Genomic DNA, 19,207 nt, shown 5'->3' with positions numbered 1-19,207 from the left:
GTCTTGTGTTGTTTGTCGAAATGATGACTCCATATCCCAATGGATGAATGCACTATCTAGCTCTTCTAGAGATCTGCCGTTCTTGGCACCTCCAAGGAGCTACCATCCCCATTGGAGCCAATGTTAGAGTCGGTCTGGTCATCCCTCCGTCAGAGATCAAAACTCTTTTTGCATTTCATGTTTAGGTGTCCCATCACTCTCGATCAGTTGCATTTCGTTAGGAGCATGCCATAAATCTGACGGAAGGGCTTTTGTCATTCATTCCCCTCATGCTTTGCACTGTTGGCTCAGGTCTGTCCAATCAAATCTTAAAAGTCATTTGCAGTCCTTGTTTCAGTTTCTAGGTCATAACAGTCATTTTAGTCATTAGGTCTAGGGTTAGTCAAGTTGGTCTTCGACAAAGTCTAATAAAGCCAGCAGGCCAGAGGGAGGTTCTTGATGAAGTTCTTGATAAGTTATTATTTCAAAGATTTTTATCGTCATATAGATGGATTATGACTTTTCTTCAAAACTCTGTTTTGAAGACAAGTCGACATTTCGTTTTTTGTAATAATTTTCCAAAATTTTCAGTTCTTGAATTCTTCAGGCACAACCCTGGTCTCCTTTGCCAAATCCCATGTCAGCTATCCCTGCAAAAAATTGCCAAGAAATTCATCATTTCAACCAAAAAATCAAGGAGGAAACAAAAAGTCAGAGTTCTATTAATTGTCAAAAAGTGCCAAATTCAAAACATTACAAAAATGGGTTTTGAAGAAGTAAAAATCAAAACCATCTCTTCTCAAGATATTTCTCAAAGCTATTTATCCCTTTGCAACAAGTGTCTTTCAGAATCCAAGGGAGAAATCGTGTTTTGAAAGTGTAAGAGCAAAACTGTGTTTGAAAGAGGCCAACCGCGTCAGTTTAAGGTAGCGCGACGCATATAACAAGAGGCGCGGCGCACATAAAGCGCACAGCGCAATGGGAGTTTCCGCCCAGTGTTGATTTGAACGGGCGCGATGCACATAGAGCGAGCAGCGCACTGGGTTCTTGGCATGACGCACACAGTTCAGAGCCCGAAATTGTGTCAAATCTCTTCAAATTGCTCATCCCTTGCGCGGAGTTGTTAGGTAGGGCCTTCTATTTTGACATTGCATCAACTTTTATGATAAGAGATGGTGTTGTAGGGGTGATAAAGGTTGAAACAACAATTCAAAACCAACATAAAAAAATTTGCTGCCAGGGTTTCAGAATTCACAGTTTTGCCACCAAATTTTTTTCTCCTTCTCCTTGTTCCCTTATCTTCACCAATACCTAATTCCCGATCACTTAAATTCATTACTCCCTTCTCCTACATACTTTATCCCCAAATCCTCCAACCACACCTCAAAACCTATACAATAATACTAACCCTAAAACCCTATTCCCATACATCAATCCCTCAAACCCTCTCCCATATTTCCCTATTAAATTTCTCCCAACAATTCCCATTTCTCAATATTGTTTCCCCTTCCTAACAATCCCTAACAGTCGCTGTTGCATTTGTTTTTTTCCCTTGGTGGCAGAAATTGAAATACAACACCAAAAAGAGCAGTCCAAGTACAGTTTATATACAGCAATAGCTTTGTCTTTGAGGTATTTTGTCCAGCAGTCATGGCATCTGAGCATTCATCGGACTATGAGGTGGAAACCCAAAGTGACTCTCCCTTGGAAGAACAGGCACCCCAGAGGCCTCATAAAAGTGGTGACCATACGGGGGAAGAAAATGGTTTGCTTGTTGATGTCATTTGTTTTATAAGCTACAGAAGGAGCCTGAATTTATGCTAGGTAGCCTTCGAAACACTCTTGCTTTGCATTAGCGGAAGTAGATAAATGCTGATTCATTCAATCTCCGGTCTAGCTTGTAAACGTGACATCTAACTTGTTAATCACCCCAGTACATGTATCAAGTTCATATCTGATGGTTGATGGTGGACAACGATCAAACACCGCAAGGCTGAATCATTCACCTGGTGACTCCTATAAAGTCTCCACTAGAGGATGATCCTAACCAGCAGAAACATGAAAGGACAATATGAACAGATAAGATATTCAAGTTGGAACTTCGTCCAAGACATTTTGTTCTTTGTTATAAATTATTTCTTCTCTTTTCCTGAGAATGTCAAGAATGCTTTGCAAAGTATATTGTATTTGAGAAGAGATCCTCGGCCTGCAGTTGATTCTTTCCCTTTGAAGATTGTGAATACCAAAGATTTGCATACCTTTGAGCTTAATCAAGACCTTTCTTCTGAATCTTGTGATGACCGTCTTAAAACCGATGAACCTCAAGAGACCAAAACTGATCCCGTAGCGCTTGTATATACTCCTACACATTTTATAGTCCTAGATAGGTATAAACCTCTTGTTTTACCTTCTGTTCTCCATGCTTTCCCCAAAAACTATGATCTATATTTGCCGAGATTTGACGGTGAATGTAAGAATGTCAACGCTGAGCAACATGTGCAGAATGTTGAGACTTTTCTTGATCTTTTTGAAGTTGATGAAGAAGATGTCAGTATTAGGCTTTTTGCTCTTTCTTTGCAAGGCAAAGTCAAGAGTTGGTTTAAAACCCTGCCTGATGCAAGCATCTCAGATTTCCGGAAATTCGTCAAAGTTTTTCTCGACAAGTGGATGATCGAACAGAACCTTTTCCTTATTTTAGAAGAGTATAACTAGCTGAAAAGACTGCCAGGGGAGACAGTACAACAGTTTTCTACCAAATTTAACCAAGTTTATTATTCAATGCCGGTTTTTATAAGACCTCTTCCTAGATCTGCTCTCTTGCACTATCCAGGTGCCTTTGATCCGGAAATGGAGTTTCAGCTGAGACAAAGGAATGTTGCAACACTTGAAGAGGTGCAGAACAGTGCAGTAAATGTAGAGGCTCACTTGCTGATTTGAAGGGCAAGGTTGAAGGAAGAAGAGATGAAAAACATAGATCCAGAGGAATCAACATCTCTAGAGGTGAAGCTTGACATTTTGGTAAGTGCAGTGGAAAAGATGATGGAAAAGATCAATGCAAGGAATGATTATGATGTTCAAGCCCATAGCTCGTTGATGGAAGAAGCACAAATGGCTGCTCCAAAACATTTTGTTTCTTATCCCAATTGTCATAGTGATTGTTTTATAGATCATCTTGGAGAAGAGAGATCTGTTGGTATGACATACATGCTTGATGATGTGTTGTATACTGATGATTTGCCTCAGTTTGATCAGTATAATGATGATTATGTTCTCCAAACAGAAGCTAATCTTGCAGCCAAATCAATAGCTAGTTTGTGGGAGGAGGAAGTTCACTTACAGCAGCTCGAATACAGTGATCAACCGATGCATATCAGCTACGAAAATGACGAGGAAAGTGCAGCAAATTTTGAAGTAAGTGAAGGATGTTTGCCTTTTTGTTTTGCTTCATGTCAATTCATCAGAGATAAGATTCATGCACTCAGAAATCAATTGTTGATAAGTTTCGATCGTGACCATCGTGAGGGCAATGAAATCCTTGTTCAAGACTTCTCATATTCAGATTTTCCGTCCCCGAATGCCATTGATTGTCAAGTTGCATATGAGGACATGGAAACTAACACATATGATTAAATGATACAAGATGACTCCGTACCATTTTGTTTTGAATCATTTCAGTTTTTGAAAGGAAAATTGCATAGTACATCTTCAATAAAGAATGAGCAGCATGTAGGCAATCATGTAATCACATTGGAACCAATAGAAAATGGGTTGCAAGAGTCTTTTCAAGTTTTTCATGATCCAATAACTGATGTTTTGGATGAGGTTTGCAGTCAAAGTCTTTCTCCATTGATTACATGTGAGCCTGAAACATGTACTGATATAAACTTGATCCGGCAGCCGGTTTCTTTGTCATTTTCAGCAGGAGTCTCATTACAAAGTTCAGATCAAAGTTTGCATTCATGGTATCAAGAGAAGAGAAGTAATCCATTGGAGGAGCTAAGTCCCAGTGTCCATGAATTTCAATATCCTTATGCAGTGTTTTTGGAGGCGGATAGAGAATCCATAGCATTCAACGGATCTGTTTCCAAGTTGTCATGGGAGTTGCTTTTCAGTAGTTCTCACTTTTTGTTCATAAGGGAGCACTTGCGGAGAATTCAAACAACGGACGGAATACTTACTTGGTTGCATTGGTTGTTTCATTTCACTTGATCAGGTGATGAGTGAAACTGTTAGAGTAGGTTTGATGAATAAGCTCCACTTTGAGCATAATTTCCAGTTTTTCGGTTGTGTTTAAGTATCGAGTCAGTTTTTAGTTGAGTGAGAGTCAGTTTGTGTTGTCAAGTCATCAGTTTTCAGTCATGCCTTTCAGCTTGAGTTTTTGACTCCATTGCCCAATGGATAAGGCATTGGTCTACTCTCCCAAAGATCTGCCGTTCTTGGCACCTCCAAGGAGCTACCATCCCCATTGGATCCAATGTTAGTGTCAATCTTTCCAGCCTTCCTCCAGTGATCAAACATGCTCTTACAAAGTGATTTTAAGGTGTCAAGGTCAAATTTTATCATTTCAGTGAGTCTTCAAGTAAAATTTGGTCACTAGGCATTAGGTACAGGGTTTGCTTTCACTCCTTTCAAAGTTGTCCAAATGTCGGTCCATGTCACCATTCAGCTGAGTCTACCATCATTCAGAGGGTTGTCATGATCATGTTAGGTTCCAATGAGTCATTTTACATGTTGTTCATGCTTCAGTTGTGCTTGGGTAAGGTCCATTTCCCTCTCCTAAGGTTTTGGAGGTAATTTCTCTTGGACGGTCAAATCATCGATAAAAATCGTATCCTGATGTTGATACACCTTCCCCTATCCTTAATGTACCTTATTAAACATTTCCCATCACTGATATCCCTCAAATTCCTCATTTTCACACAAACCCTAGTTTCTTGCTACAAACCCTATTTTCTAGGCTAGGCATGTGTTTCGCCCTTTTGGACCCCTTCCCCTCACTCAATTTCAGAGAGTACACTTTCCCCTGCTTCCTAGCATCCCTCCCCACCTAGAAAAATTTCTTCAAGAATTTAGAAGCCCCATATCCCCTTCATTTCGCTTCATTTCGAGAAATCCCCTGTTCCACACATCGGGGTAGGTTTTACTCAAATGATGTTTCTGAGCAATAAAAGATGAATTTGGGAAAACTGAGAGAGTTTTTTGTCCAAAATAGGCCAAGGAAGAAACACCTCTTTCACTTTTTACACAGGTGTCATGGTTTTAGAGAAATGTAAAAAATACAATCGCCTTGGGAGAATTGATGCACCTCTGAAGTGACCTTGGGAAAATCAAGTTTTCTCCCAGTGTGGTTAGCCAAATGACTTTCTTGATGCGTCAAATGATAACTAGACAGAAATATCTTTCCAATGAGCTATCATGAGGTCAATTTGGAGTTGAGGAAGGGTTTCAAAAGTTGACTGTAACAGCACTCTCCCTTGAGGCAGACTCATTTGGCACATTTTTACCAGTCTTGGGAGATTTCATTTTTTACATCGAAAATGAACTCTAAATTAAAAAATTCTACTTGTTTTGGAAAGTAGACTCAAGTAACTTTCCAACGAGCTATCCTGCACCCAATTTGGACACCGGGAAGGCCTCCAAAAGGCTCCTGGAAAAAGGTGCGGCGCACTGTGGAGGCGCGGTGCACTGGGAGAAATTTTCCAGTGTCAATTTACACTGGCGCGGCGCACTGGGGAGGTGCGGCGCACTGGGATAAAAGGCCTGAAATTCATTGAAATTTCTAGAAATTTCCATTTATTTGCGTGGATTTTCCAGCTAGGGTCGAAATCTTAATGTTTCATCCATTATTGTGCTGAGTGATGGTGGTTTATTGATGATAATCACTGAAACAAAAACTTGAAACCCTGCCTCTAAAGTGCCTCAAAGGAAGATTGTTGTGGGTTCCAAAATCTTTGCTTTGCTACCAAGGTCACTCCTCCTTCCCCATTTCTCCCTTGTTTCATCATTTGCTACCCCCCACTAAGCTCATCAATCCTATATTTTCTTTCCTACATTCAAATCCCAAACCCCAAAACCCTAGCCCTTACAAAAAATCTCCTAACCCTATACATAAAACCCCTCAAACCCTCCTCCTTTCCCTGATAAAATTTATCCTAATATCCCCTAATCCCTTACTGTTTTCCCCTTCCTAACAGTCCCTTGTTGCATTTTTCCCCTTGGTGGCAGAATCCAACTACGTTATAAAAGAGCAATACACAGTTTCATCACCAGCACTCATTTCTCCAAGGCAGTTTATATAGCAGCAATTATGTCATCTGATCCTTCATATGACTATGAAGAGGAGACCCAAAGTGACTAACTCACGGAGGGACATGCACCCAGGAGGCTTTAAAGAGGTGGCAGACATATCATTACTTGTCCCGGAACTTGGTGTGAAAAACGAGAATCAAGGTGAAGAGAGCATTAAGGAGGCAAAAAGTGGATGAAGGACTTCAGATATTGGCCGAAACCTCTTTGGCTCATCATATCTCTTGATAAAGAAGGTCCAGCCCAAATTTCAAGAAATTTGGAGCAAATTTTGCATTTTGAGAAATTTTTGCACCAAAAAACAGGGTTTTTCTCCCTGTGCATCATGCCACGTGGCGCGCGCTTACGATAGGAGGCTCCAAATGCAAAAACGTTTATAGTTTTTGATTTTTCATGAAAAATCATGACTGTTGGTGCATGGCCAAGAAGTTTGGGCAAGTTTTGAGTCCTCAAGAGGTCAAAAACACTCAAAAAATGACCTCTGTGCCCCTATTTTGACACATAGGAAGTAGTCTTGGGAGATTGAAGTTTTGGAGGGGCAAATGACACCCAAATTTAGAAATTCCACTTGGGTTGGAAAGTAGACAGGCGGGGCTTTCCAACAAGCACACTTGGACTCAATTTGGACTTCATAAAGTGCCTCAAAATCAGCCTGAAAGTGGCGTGACACACAGAGAAATTGGCGCGGCACACAGAGGATTTTTTGCTCAGTTTTTCACCTTCCAGCTCAGAAATTCGGCCAGTTTGACTAGTTTTGCTTTGTGATGTAATTTTTGATCTATCTTAATGTAATTGGATGAACATGATGTAATTTTGGCACTTATTTACTTGCTCTAGAGGATTCATTCAACAAAAAGTGAAAATTTAATGAATGAATCAGTTTCCTACCTTATAGAGGCAAGTTGTTTTGATTGCCTAGATTTTAGTGCTTTGTTTATAATTGGTTGAAACAACTCCTAGAATGATGAGCTGGATGCCTAGAGGCAAGGAAATAGGTTTGGATTGTCTATATTATGTAATTTCTAAGTCATTTTCATGGTTGGACTCTTGGGAAAAGTTTGGCACTCTATTGTACATTCATTTCTGCATTTTTGGCTAAGGAAAGACCAAGGTTTTGCGGCACTGTTTGGGATCCATGTGGCTTTATGTTTTGATGGTGTGTTTCTATGAGTAATTGTAAGTTTATCTAGTGTTATGTGTATCATTTTCATGCTTCTTCTTCTGAATTTGAACAAATGAGTAATTAAGGTAGAATCCATAACTGCTATGCTCTTCCTTTGAATTTGTTTAAATTTTCATGTTTTCATCTGTTTAAGGGGAATTCTTGAGACTCTCTTACTCTCCTTAGCTCCTCACCAGTCTGATCTATCCATCTCACTCACTTTAAAGCATCAAAATGATTGCCTTCCTTGCGCTAATCGGAACTCTGCAGAAAATGTGCCTCATCCCCGAGCCCAATTTGCCTTTCCCATTTTTTCAACCAAACCCCCAAAAAACTCAAATCAAATCCTTTGCACTTAATACCTAACCTAAAATCAGTTGCTAAATCAGTCATCTTCAGCTCCATTGAGTATCGTTTGCTTATATTGACCCGAGAGAGTCCTCTCCTATCCTCGTAGGGCTAGCTACGAGGCTGAGCGTGGTTTGATGTGGACCTAGAACCTTGTCTTTTTAGCCTGAGGCAAATCTAGGCTCTAACAGGTTGTAGTTTTCATGCATGAGGTCAGGGTATCTGTAATTGATATGGTCATACATTGATGGATGGACTCTAGATAAAATGATGGTTGCATGGTTATATGATTATGTGTTATGTTTCTTTATGTCGTTATGATTATTTTATACATATATCACGTTGATTTGATGATCTTGCAGACAAGGTATCATCCCCGAATTATGCTAAGTTACATTGGTTTATTGTGATTTGGTTTAGCTGACATAATATGCCTTGCAATAAAGATATCAAATGACTAGAAAGATGGTAGACTACAAAGACTCTCTCTATGAGTTAGATGAGCAATGTGGTGTTGGGCACTCTTCTGACTTGGCAGAAACATTGAGAAGCCTAAAAGAAGAAACAAGGAGTTGTAAGGTATATAATGATAGAATCATACATGCATAAGAGAAACAAGCAGAGGTAAATGTAATACTTCTTTAAAGTTTGTCATAATTGCAACGACAAGGGCCACTTCAGATCAGCCATGGAAAAGATGACGAAACTAATGGGACATATGGAAGTAGGTCTCATGGTGGCCACAGGTTGGGTAGAGATGACACAAAGATGCTAGATTGTTGTTTACTGCGGATAGAATAGGTGATGGATACATATATTATTATAGTTCTAGTTATGATAGGCATCATGATTGTCATCATTATCATCCTTACAAGAGGAGTGATAGGGGATATTTTCCAGATGATTTTAAGAAAGTAAATTCACCTACTTTTGATGGAGATCTAGAGAAGACGAAAGATGCAGAGGCTTGGATCCTTGGAATGAAGAAATTATTTGAGTTGCCACAATTACACAGATAATATGAAGGCTAGAGTAGATATCTTCGGCCTGGTAAGTAAAGAAGATATCTAGTGGGAAGATGTGAAGCAGGTCAGAGACACCAGGATAGATGATTTGAGTTGGCATGAATTCAAGAGGCTTTTCAGGAAGAAATACTTGTCAAAAAGGTACTACGACAATAAGGCTAAACAATTCTATGAGCTAAAGATGGGATCAATGACAAATGAAGATTACACAACCCAATCTTTGGAGCTATTGATGAGAAAGCTAAATTTTAGCGATTTTTTAGTGGTTTTCCATTAGAATTTAGAGATCGGATTAAGTATGAGGAGCCTCGATCACTTGAGGAAGTTATTGGGAAATTGAAGCATTTCTATGAAAAGTCAAAGTGTAAGAACGAATCTCAGGAAGGATGTAAGGGAAAAAACAAAGGTAAAGGTAAATGGTAACCTAAAAGAACAAGGCTTCTGAATGAAGATGAGAAAGAAATTTGGCACCACAAAAGAGGTTCAATGCAACTAGATAGGTACATGAGTTATAGTAGCAACACAGAGGCAATGGTACTAGTTGGTTAGAGTGTTGGACATGCAACAAGGAGCATATTAAGATAGATTGTCCACAGAACTAGGGTTGTAGACCTAAAATATATAGTGCACAGGAGGCACATATTGTTAGGTATGTTGGTCATAGTGTTCCTCATATTTATGCAACATTGGATAAGAAATAGGTAGACCATCATGCATCTATCATTGAGATGGACAGTCAACTTTGTGGTAAAGTTATTCTATTTTGATTGACCCTAGATCTAATTATAGCTATGTTAGTCCTGACTTTGTGGATAAGTGTGGTTTGAATGAGAAATTGCATGCAAAATCTTGGTTAGTGTAGTTGGCTACAGGTACAAAGAAACAAGTTCATCATTGGGTAAGAGCTTGTGCATTTCATTTGAATGGTATGCGTATTGCATCATATTTGAATGTATTACTGTTGGGATTGTACAATAAGTTATTGGGTATGTATTGGTTATATCTTCATAGAACCAAGGTGGATTGTTATGATAAATCTATTGAGTGTGTTTATGACAATGGGGAACCAAGAGTCTTGCAGGGTAAGAAGAAAGCCACATTAGTTTGGATGGTGAAAGCTATGCAAGCAAAATGTAGTTGCAGGAAAGGGTGTAAGTTATTTGTAATGCACATTTCTAGTCATAAGGGTAAGGAAGTTGAGCATTCAGATGTTTTGAGAAAGTAACTAGTTCTACCATAGTTCAAGGATGTATTTCCTGAGGACATTTCAGAGTTGCCACCTCACAAGGAGGTAAACTTTTCTATTGAGTAAGTTTTAAGGGAAGCTCCAGCATCAAAAGAACCTTACAAGATTAGCACACCTGAGTTGGTAGATTTGAAGCTACAGTTAAAGGAAATGTTGGACAAAGGATACATTAGGCCAAGTATATCACCATGGGGTGCACTAGTATTGTTTGTGAAGAAGAAAAATGGCACTCTTAGATAATGAATTGACTACAAGAAGTTGAACAAAGTTACTGAGGATTGATAACTTGTTCAATTAGTTGAAGGGGGAAACAACGTTTTCAAAGATTGACTTGAGATCTAGATGTTATCAGGTATGCATAAAAGAGGATAATATTTACAAGAAATCTTTCCGGATCCAATATGGGAATTATGAGTTTGTTGTAGTTCCATTCAATTTGACTAATGCTCCAACTACATTTATGTGCTCGATGAATAGTGTGTTGCATCCATTTTTAGATAAGTTTGTTATTGTGTTCATTAATGACATATTGGTATATTATAAAAATTAGGAAGAGCATGCAGAGCATTTAGCAATAGTACTAAGGTTGTTGAGAGAGCATCAGTTGCATGCTAAGCTCAACAAGTGTAGTTTCCTTTATACTAAGGTACATTACTTGGGGCATGTTGTTTCCAAGGAGGAAATTGTAGTAGATCCAGAGAAGATAAGGTCCATCATGGAGTGGGAAGCTCCTAAGAATGTGGATGAGGTGATATCTTTCATGGGTTTAGCATGTTATTACAGGAGGTTCACCAAGAAATTCTCACATATTTCTTATCCTACACATCATTGCAAAGGAAAGGTAAGAATTTTGAATGGATAGAGAAGTGTGAGAATAGTTTTGAGTAGGTTAAATGGTTGTTAACAAATACACTAGCATTACAGATTGTAGATCTGGAGTAGTGTGAACAAATGCTTGCAAAAGAGGAATTGGTAGATTCCTTATGTAGGATGGACAGGTGGTATGCTATGAGTCATGAAAACTAAACAAGCATGAGAGGAACTACCCTACACATGTTCTTGAGTTAGAAATGATCATACATGCATTGAATATGTGGAGGCACTATCTTCTTGGCAAGAATTTTGTACTGATGAGTGATCATATATAGTTGAGGTATTTGTTTGACCAGCCGAATCTAAATGCCTGACAAGCTAGATAGTTGGCCACGATCACTGAGTTTGATTTCGAGATCAGGTACATCAAAGGAAATGAGAACAATCTGGTAGATGATCTTAGAAGATGGATATTGGTTAATCACTTAGCAACTATGAGCTCCTATGGGACTTAGACTTATAGGATAAGATCTTGTAGGCAAGTCAGTATGATGTTAGGATATATGGATATTGTGCACAGGTTACAGTAGAGTACAAGCACATGTATAGATAGTAGCATAGGTACAAGTACAGGTACATGTGGTGGTACAGGCGTAGGTGCACAGGATGTGGACTATTTCCTTACACCATATGGATTGGTTCGATTTAGAGACAAGGTATATGTGCGGGATAACCATGATCTCAAGAAGATGGTCTTGAGAGAGTTTCATGCGAAACCTTATTCACGCCACTGAAGTTATCAAAATACACTTAAAGCAGTGAAGAGATTTTATTATTGACCAAACTTGAAGAGGGATGTAGTAGAGTTTGTGGCTAGGTGTTTTGATTTCTAGCATGTGAAGGCAAAGTGTAAGCACTTAGGTGGACTTCTATAGCTGATTGCGATTCTAGAGTGGAAATGGGAAGTCATTTCCATGGACTTCATCACATGTTTGTTCAGGACAACGAGACAACATGATTCCATCATGGTTATTGTGGATAGGTTGGCAAAAGTTAGACATTTTATTCGAGTGAAGTCTACATTCTCACTAGCAATGTAGCACGGGTATTCATCAGAGATGTCGTCAGGATGCATGGTATTCCGAAGAATATTGTATTAGATAAGGAAGCAAAGTTCACTTCCAAGTTTTGGAAGGAGTTATTTGCAGGTTTGGACATAGGTTTGGCCTTCAGTACAACTTATCATCCACATATAGATGGAGAGACAGAGAGGGTCAATAAGATATTGAAGGACATGTTGAGGATGTATGTGATGCATCAACAACGGAAGTTGATTTCACATACAACATTATCAAGAGTCATTGAGAATGAGTCCTTTCGAGGTATTGTATGGATATAGTTGTAACACTCCCATCAACTGGATTGATCAAGTTAACAAGGTACTTATTAGACCAGATATGTTGGTAGACATGGAACATGAAATGCAGGTGATCGAGAAGAATCTAAAGGTAGCACAAAATAGGAAAAATAGATATGAAGATCAAAACATCTTGTTCAAGGAGTTCCAAGTTGGGGAACATGTGTACTTGCGCATCAAACTGAAGAAGAGCTCCTTATAGATTCGATCATATGCCAAGATGGCACCACAGTTTTGTGGACCCTTCAATATTGTTGAGAGGATTGGGCTAGTTTCCTATCGACTTTCACTTCCTCCTATAGTGAAAGTCCATGATTTTTTCCATGTGTCATTGCTTAAGAAGTTTGTTAAAGATGTTGACCATGTGATTGACTGGTCTGTATGGCAAATGGAACAAGATGGATAATTCCAGCTGAAGCCTTAGTGTATATTGCTGAAATAGTTGTTCATGCTCCGAAACCAAGCAATCGAGTAATTTAAAGTGTAGTGGAAGAATGTTGGGCTCGATGAAGCTACATGGCATATGGATGATCAGATGCGGGCTATGTATCGTTACTTGTTTGTCGGTCAAGGCAAAGTAGTTTTGGCATGGTGTTTTAGTATTATATGTTTAGTGATTTTGGTATATGTACATATGTGTATGGATGTAAATACTGCCATGAACTATGTTATAAAGCTCCAATAAGCGGTATGAGTTTCATGTCATTATGTTCTCATGTTGTTATGTTGTCATGTTAGTTTGCTTTTTAGCACGGTGGTCATTGTAAATATTGCATCAAGCTATGTTATAAAACTCCATGGGCAATATGTTTTCTTTTTAGTGATTTTCGTGAGGTATAAGTGTGGTTTAACACTGAAGATGGTGTCCCCCAAGGGGGAGGGTTCTATAACAACCTTGGTGAAAATTCCATGTAATAAAATTTCATAAAGGCAAAATAATAACTACGGTTGTTGGGATACTTATTACAAGTTGAATGTCAGGCAAGACATCTTAGTGTGGGTGTTCATTGGTTTATTACGGCTAAGGAAATTGGAAAAGGCAATGGCTAAGGTTTTGGAAAGACAAAATGGCATTTTTGGTACATTTATTTATGAAAATAATGGAAATTAAGAGAAAAGTAAGGTGAAAGGTCACAAGTTGCATGTCAAGGCAAAAATGAAGGAAAATAATGGAAAATAAATAAAATAGAGGCCTCATTAATAAAAAGGCTTCTGAGGATTCGTTGGTAACTTTTTGTCAATTTAGTTTTGGATTTCTCTCTCTCTCACTCTTGGACACTTAGAGTTTTCTTGGAGCATTTTGGCATTGGATCAAGAAACGCAAAGAATGCAAGAGGAAGTAAGGATCAAGCAGGGAAAGGTAGGTTCAAGCAACTACAACAAGATTCTTTCAAGTATCGATTTGCATGTGTATTTTCTTTGCTATATTTTTCATGCATGGTATTGCATGTGGTTCTTTTGTTGTTATGGCATAGGTTTGGCCAGGTGTGAGAGTATTTTCATCCTAGCCTTGCCATTTCCAAATAGCCATGGTGTGATGGGGTTCTCATGTTTTGGTTGAGCTAGATTGCCGGATGGATTCGAAGCTGAGTGAGGTGGATCTCTGAAATGATAGAACGCATGGCCTAGTAACTCCTGAACAAGAATGTGGGTTGCGGTAAAGACACATTTTTTGTTGCCTTAGATGGCCTAAGAATCCTTGTCGATGAATGGCGGGATATATTGTAGAGCCTAGAGGTGGGTTTCTCCCTGCTGGGCCTAGTAATTATGGGTTTGGGATATGCGATAAATCCTAGAGAGTGGGTTTCATTTTAAGACCTAGTGATCCAGGTTTGGATTGCGGTAAAGCCTGAGAGACAAGGAGACAGGAAAATTCCTCATGGTGTAGGTGGAGAAATCTAGTGGCATCCATGCTTTTTTGGCCTAGTGATCGGGTGGAGATCATGGTAAAGCTATTATGACATGTTTATTATGTTGGCCTAGTGATCCGGGATGGATTGCGGTAAAGCAAGATTTCTATTGATGAGGGAGAGGTGGTTTAGCCTCGGTGTGCCCTCGTTGGTTCTTTTGGTTTGAGTCCCACATTCATGCTTGGAATATGGCATGGGGGTGAATGACCATTCTATGGTCGAGTGGAACATGGAAGTCCCATCTCGGGTTTGGATTTTGCATCATTAATGAAAGGTTATTTCTACTTGTATTTCTATGAGTATTGTACCGATTTATATGTGGATCATATGATTGTCATTTCATTGGTATTTCTACTGCTATTGTGTTGGTTATATATGTGTTTGATGACATAGCCTATGTATGTCTCTCATCATGTTTTTACTTGTAATTGGAAGAACAATGTATCTATGTCCTAATGGATGATAATGCAGCAAATGATATGAGGGAATAATGGTCCTTAACGATTCTTAGATAAGTATGCGATACCTATGCTTAATTATGTTGTTTACACCTGTAGATTACATATTTGTGATGTGTTTGATGAAATTTTTGCCAATGCTTGTAGCAGTCTAGTTAACTGATTGTTCAAGTATTTACATTTGCATTATTGTTTCCTTGTTATACTGTTGATCTAAACTTGACACTGAATTATAGGCAGTGACTCGGGTTTTGGGCCAAAAAAGTGGTTCAAATCCTGGGGACACTGGCACACAATTGGACAAATTGGTCTCTGGATGTTGGCTAGCAGGCCTATGAGAGCGTGGAGAGGTCCTTGGACATTGGAATGCCTATAGCATGAGAGCGACCAGGAGACAACTAATAAAAAATTTCGGTGGGACCTAGGGGCAAGCTGCCTTAATTGTTGCCATGGTTCTTATGGGCCCTGTAACTGATGTTGAAGGTCTATGTTTTAAGTTTCCGTCCATTTCCTTGAGGTCATGTAGGAGGTCAAATCCAACCATAGGAGTCTCTCATTGCGTGTTTACCCCGGTTGATCGGTTACTTAATACTTAAATAGATGTGGGCAGAGTGCGTTACATAATATATCTTAATGGTTTGAAAAGAATATTACAATTGTAATATTTATATAACTTTTATAAATATGAAAAAATAAAAAAAACAATAACCATATATTAAAATTATGTAATTGTTTTATGATCAATTTTCTTTTACAAATTTTATTAATAAAAATATTTTCAATATTATATATACATATATATATAAATTTATTCTCATCTATTTATTTATAACCATAACTTTTTAACAAACTCTATATATATATATATATATTAATTTACTCTCATCTATTTATTTATAACCAAAACTTTTTTACAAACTCTATCCATCAAATAGCAATACGTAGATAAATTCACCCTTATGAATAATAAAATATTTATGAAAAAATAAATAAAATATATTTCTTTCTATTCTATGGGATAAAATAAAATATAGTTATTCCTAAGAGACTTGATGTACAAATTATTCTATTCTGTAGGATCAAGTCAATCAGGATCGAAACTTCTAGCATATTCCAGAGTTAAAGTGTTTGAAAAAAAAAACATTAAATTTTCAATTTGCAACTTCACATGTAACTTTTAATTAAATTCCAAATGTTATAATCATCATGATCAATATTGCTCGCCCTCAACGGTCAGTGCCTAATTTACCTCTGCGCATTACAAGATGTCATTCCTTCAGAGGAATATGGCTTTAAAGGACCCTACCCGAGAACACAAGTGGACGTATCCTTTTTGCATGTACAATGTGTCATTAGTACAGAGGCATATATAAAATGGTTTTAAAGGATCCTATTTGAGAAGACCAGTGTCATTAATATTCATTGGATTAACAGGATTTGCTTCATATTAATATATGTCCAATAAAAATGGGCAGGATGCGGCACGACAAAGCAGAGTCTGTAAATTAATTTGTTCTACAGGCCCACATTCATATATCTGTTGAGACGATATGTTTCAATGATCAAATATGTTATTGGTTCAACCTATACTTTATAAAATAGTTTGTTTGGCATGCTCAGATTCGGATATATGTCAGAGGATATGCTCCAATAATCAGATCTGTTATGGGTTCAACTTATGTTTTGAATTACAGTTTAATATTTCTATTATTTTTGCAGCTTAATTTTAATTTGCTCCTAAGCTTTGTACCATCACCCATGACCGAACTGCACAAATGGATATCTGCGTGTTATATTAAAAAAATGACCACTCTTTTGAATGAAAAACAGCTAACCGATCCATTGTCAATTGATAATTACTTCAATGTCTACAAACCCTACAAATGTCTGACTGTTTGCTAATCAAACCTACAAAACTCTATTGTTAGCTTCACAGAGTATGTGGTTATAAGCACATGTCCCATCTTTTTTATGAGTAATGATATTGGAGAACGACCACAACAACAAAAACAAAATGGGAAAAACATAAAAGACAGTACCTGATATTGTAAGTAGAACTGAGAAAACCCAATATAAATAAATACTCCATGGCATCATTAAAAATGTCTGAAATTAATTGGAATGAAGCAAAAGAATTAAGATAAATGTATGCCAAATGACACAGATCCCATATGCAAGGCTCTTTGGTATGACCTACAACCAGTTAATACAAAGGATATGCGAGAAAATCACACGCAAAATTTGAACTTACAGATCGCCGCTGTTTCAAGTCCTGCCGACAGCTCTGTTGCCAGGGAATCGCAGGGAATTACACGGATTCCAACCAACGTATTCCGAATATGCAATCCACTGAAAACTTGCAGAACCGTCCGTCCAGGAGTTTGCATGTGCGCTGGAGGGCACGCTGCTGAAATCAAAAGAGAAGGTTGCCGAATGGAAACAAAGGTCAAAAATCGAAGCACCTAAAACAGGGAACCATCCATACCTGTGACGCCTTCAAGGCGCAATTGTAAGACAAAACAGAGGAAACTGACTGGTAAAAACGAAGGTCACAATCTGATCTCTATGGGCAGAAATAAAACTTACAATCAGCAAAACAAGAAATCCATGGAGATCCAGAGACGGCAAACAATAACATGATCCAACAAAAGGACATATGAGTTTCTGACTGCGAAAAGGGCATACCTTGTTTACGAAACAAAAGCTCCAGGCCAACAAAAGAAGGTCCACAGCGCTAAGAAGGTAAACCACAACTGAAGCTGTATGTATGGGTTTACAGTTTTCAGCTAACCCACATAATGCACAAATGTGCATATATATATATATATATATATATAATCAATATGGTTGGAAGGGCATGGAATTATAAACCAAAGTAAATGAGAGCAGGTGGAGGACGAAAGAGGGGACGAAGAATACAAGCTCAGCTCGTGGGGTTTGTAAAGCGCTTGCTGCACCTATTTGATAGAAGCTACAACGAATATAAAGCAAAGCGCAGCTGCTCAAACGAAGGAGGAAAGTGGCTGGTAGTAGGGTTGGAAACATTCAGGAAAGTGGTGGCTGGTAGTAGGGCTGGAAACCAGGGATGGATTTGGCATTTTAACAGTATTTGATGGTCAGAAATATTTAAAACCCGTTTTCCTAGACGTGTTTGGAATGGTTCAAGACGTATTTTTGATGGTTAACTTTTTGTTGAAACACGAAAGAAAGCGGAAGCTGTCGGACGCTTGTTCTCCTTGATATGGCCACTTGGCCGGCCTCCAGCAACGTTTGTCTCCCACCTTTCAACGACTTCCATTTGGTATGTGTGTTTATAATGGTCGACTCCATGCAGGCTTTAAAATTGACGCCTGTATACACGTTTTTATCCGTAAGATACGATTTATTTCAAAATAAACACGTCAATGGCAACTTGCCAATAATTTTAGAAAGTGTCATAATGACGGGCAGATCGGAAAATGACAAGTTTCAAATATATATATATAACAATGACATGTTGCATAAAATATTTAGAATAATCTGACCTGGCCACTAAATTGAATATAAAATTATTAGATAAGCAAAGTGACGGGCAGATCGGAAAATGACTGTTTCAAAAAAAAAATATATATATATATATAACAATGACATGTTGCATAAAATATTTAGAATAATCTGACTTGGCCACTAAATTGAATATAAAATTATTAGATAAGCAAAGTGGCTACCACTCGAATCAACAATCTAGACGTCGGCATGAAAGGCGTGGCGAAGATAAAAGCAGAGGAAGTCTGTCCACAGGATTCACATCTCAAACCATGCCCACATGAAGGTACGATTTTACATTGACTACATTTACTGTTTTTATTTATTATATATATAGAAACATCTCCTCTTCAAGGAGGGGTTTCGATGTAAGGTGTGCCACAGCTATTAATCTATTAATCTGCTATTTATATTATTTTCTGATACATGAGCTTTATGACGGAGGAGGAGGGGTTTCGATGTAAAGGTGTGCCATAGCTATTAATCTGCTATTTATATTATTAAAGTTTCATGTGTTGGAGGCAGAAAATGAGCAGTGGAGCGCACCATGGAGAATTTGCGACGTTATCAAATCAGAAATTATTTTGATAATCTCCATCGTTTCTAGTTGCTTCAAAACACCGAGCCGCTCTCAACATTGTTTGTCTGAAAGGCTTGTTAAAATGCGTGGGAGTTTGAGAATCTGAGTAGGAATCTCGAATGTAAGGTACTGCGAATCTCGATCAAAAGCTATTGCGTTCGTAAAATAGATTATGATATTTCAGTGTGTATGCCAGGGCCATGTGTAAAAGGTGACAACAAAATTTGTGAAAAAAATCTGTAAAGGCTGTGAAAAAATTCTATAACATGTACAAATCTTCACGCTTTATTGAGTGCTTCTTCCATAGATCATATATATCTCATTACCAAGAATAAACCCTTTTGATTTATATTTTCAATCGTCAAGAATCTCAATTTACAAAGTTTATATTCTTCTATCATTAGGGTTGTGGACGCACTTTCAGGGCTTGACAAGGGA

At 38.1% G+C, this 19,207-nt stretch overlaps 1 protein-coding gene across 2 annotated transcripts in view; it reads right to left on the bottom strand.

Moving 5' to 3' along the window:
* LOC149244028 (disease resistance protein Roq1-like) overlaps positions 1–17,280 on the bottom strand; it is a 105,604-nt gene extending 88,324 nt beyond the window's left edge. The window contains exon 1 of one of the 2 annotated variants that reach the window (XM_089374722.1): positions 16,916–17,280. The gene's annotated coding sequence lies outside the window, so the exon portion shown is untranslated. The remainder of the gene's footprint in view (positions 1–16,915) is intronic. The other variant, XM_089374720.1, reaches the window with a different exon arrangement.
* Between the last annotated feature and the right edge of the window lie 1,927 nt (positions 17,281–19,207).

This window comes from Pinus tabuliformis, chromosome 8, assembly GCF_031772625.1.
Source record: "Pinus tabuliformis cultivar Carrire ecotype Pingquan chromosome 8, CPIR1, whole genome shotgun sequence".
Lineage (NCBI taxonomy): Eukaryota > Viridiplantae > Streptophyta > Pinopsida > Pinales > Pinaceae > Pinus > Pinus tabuliformis.
This window is presented reverse-complemented; position numbering and strand designations above follow the sequence as displayed.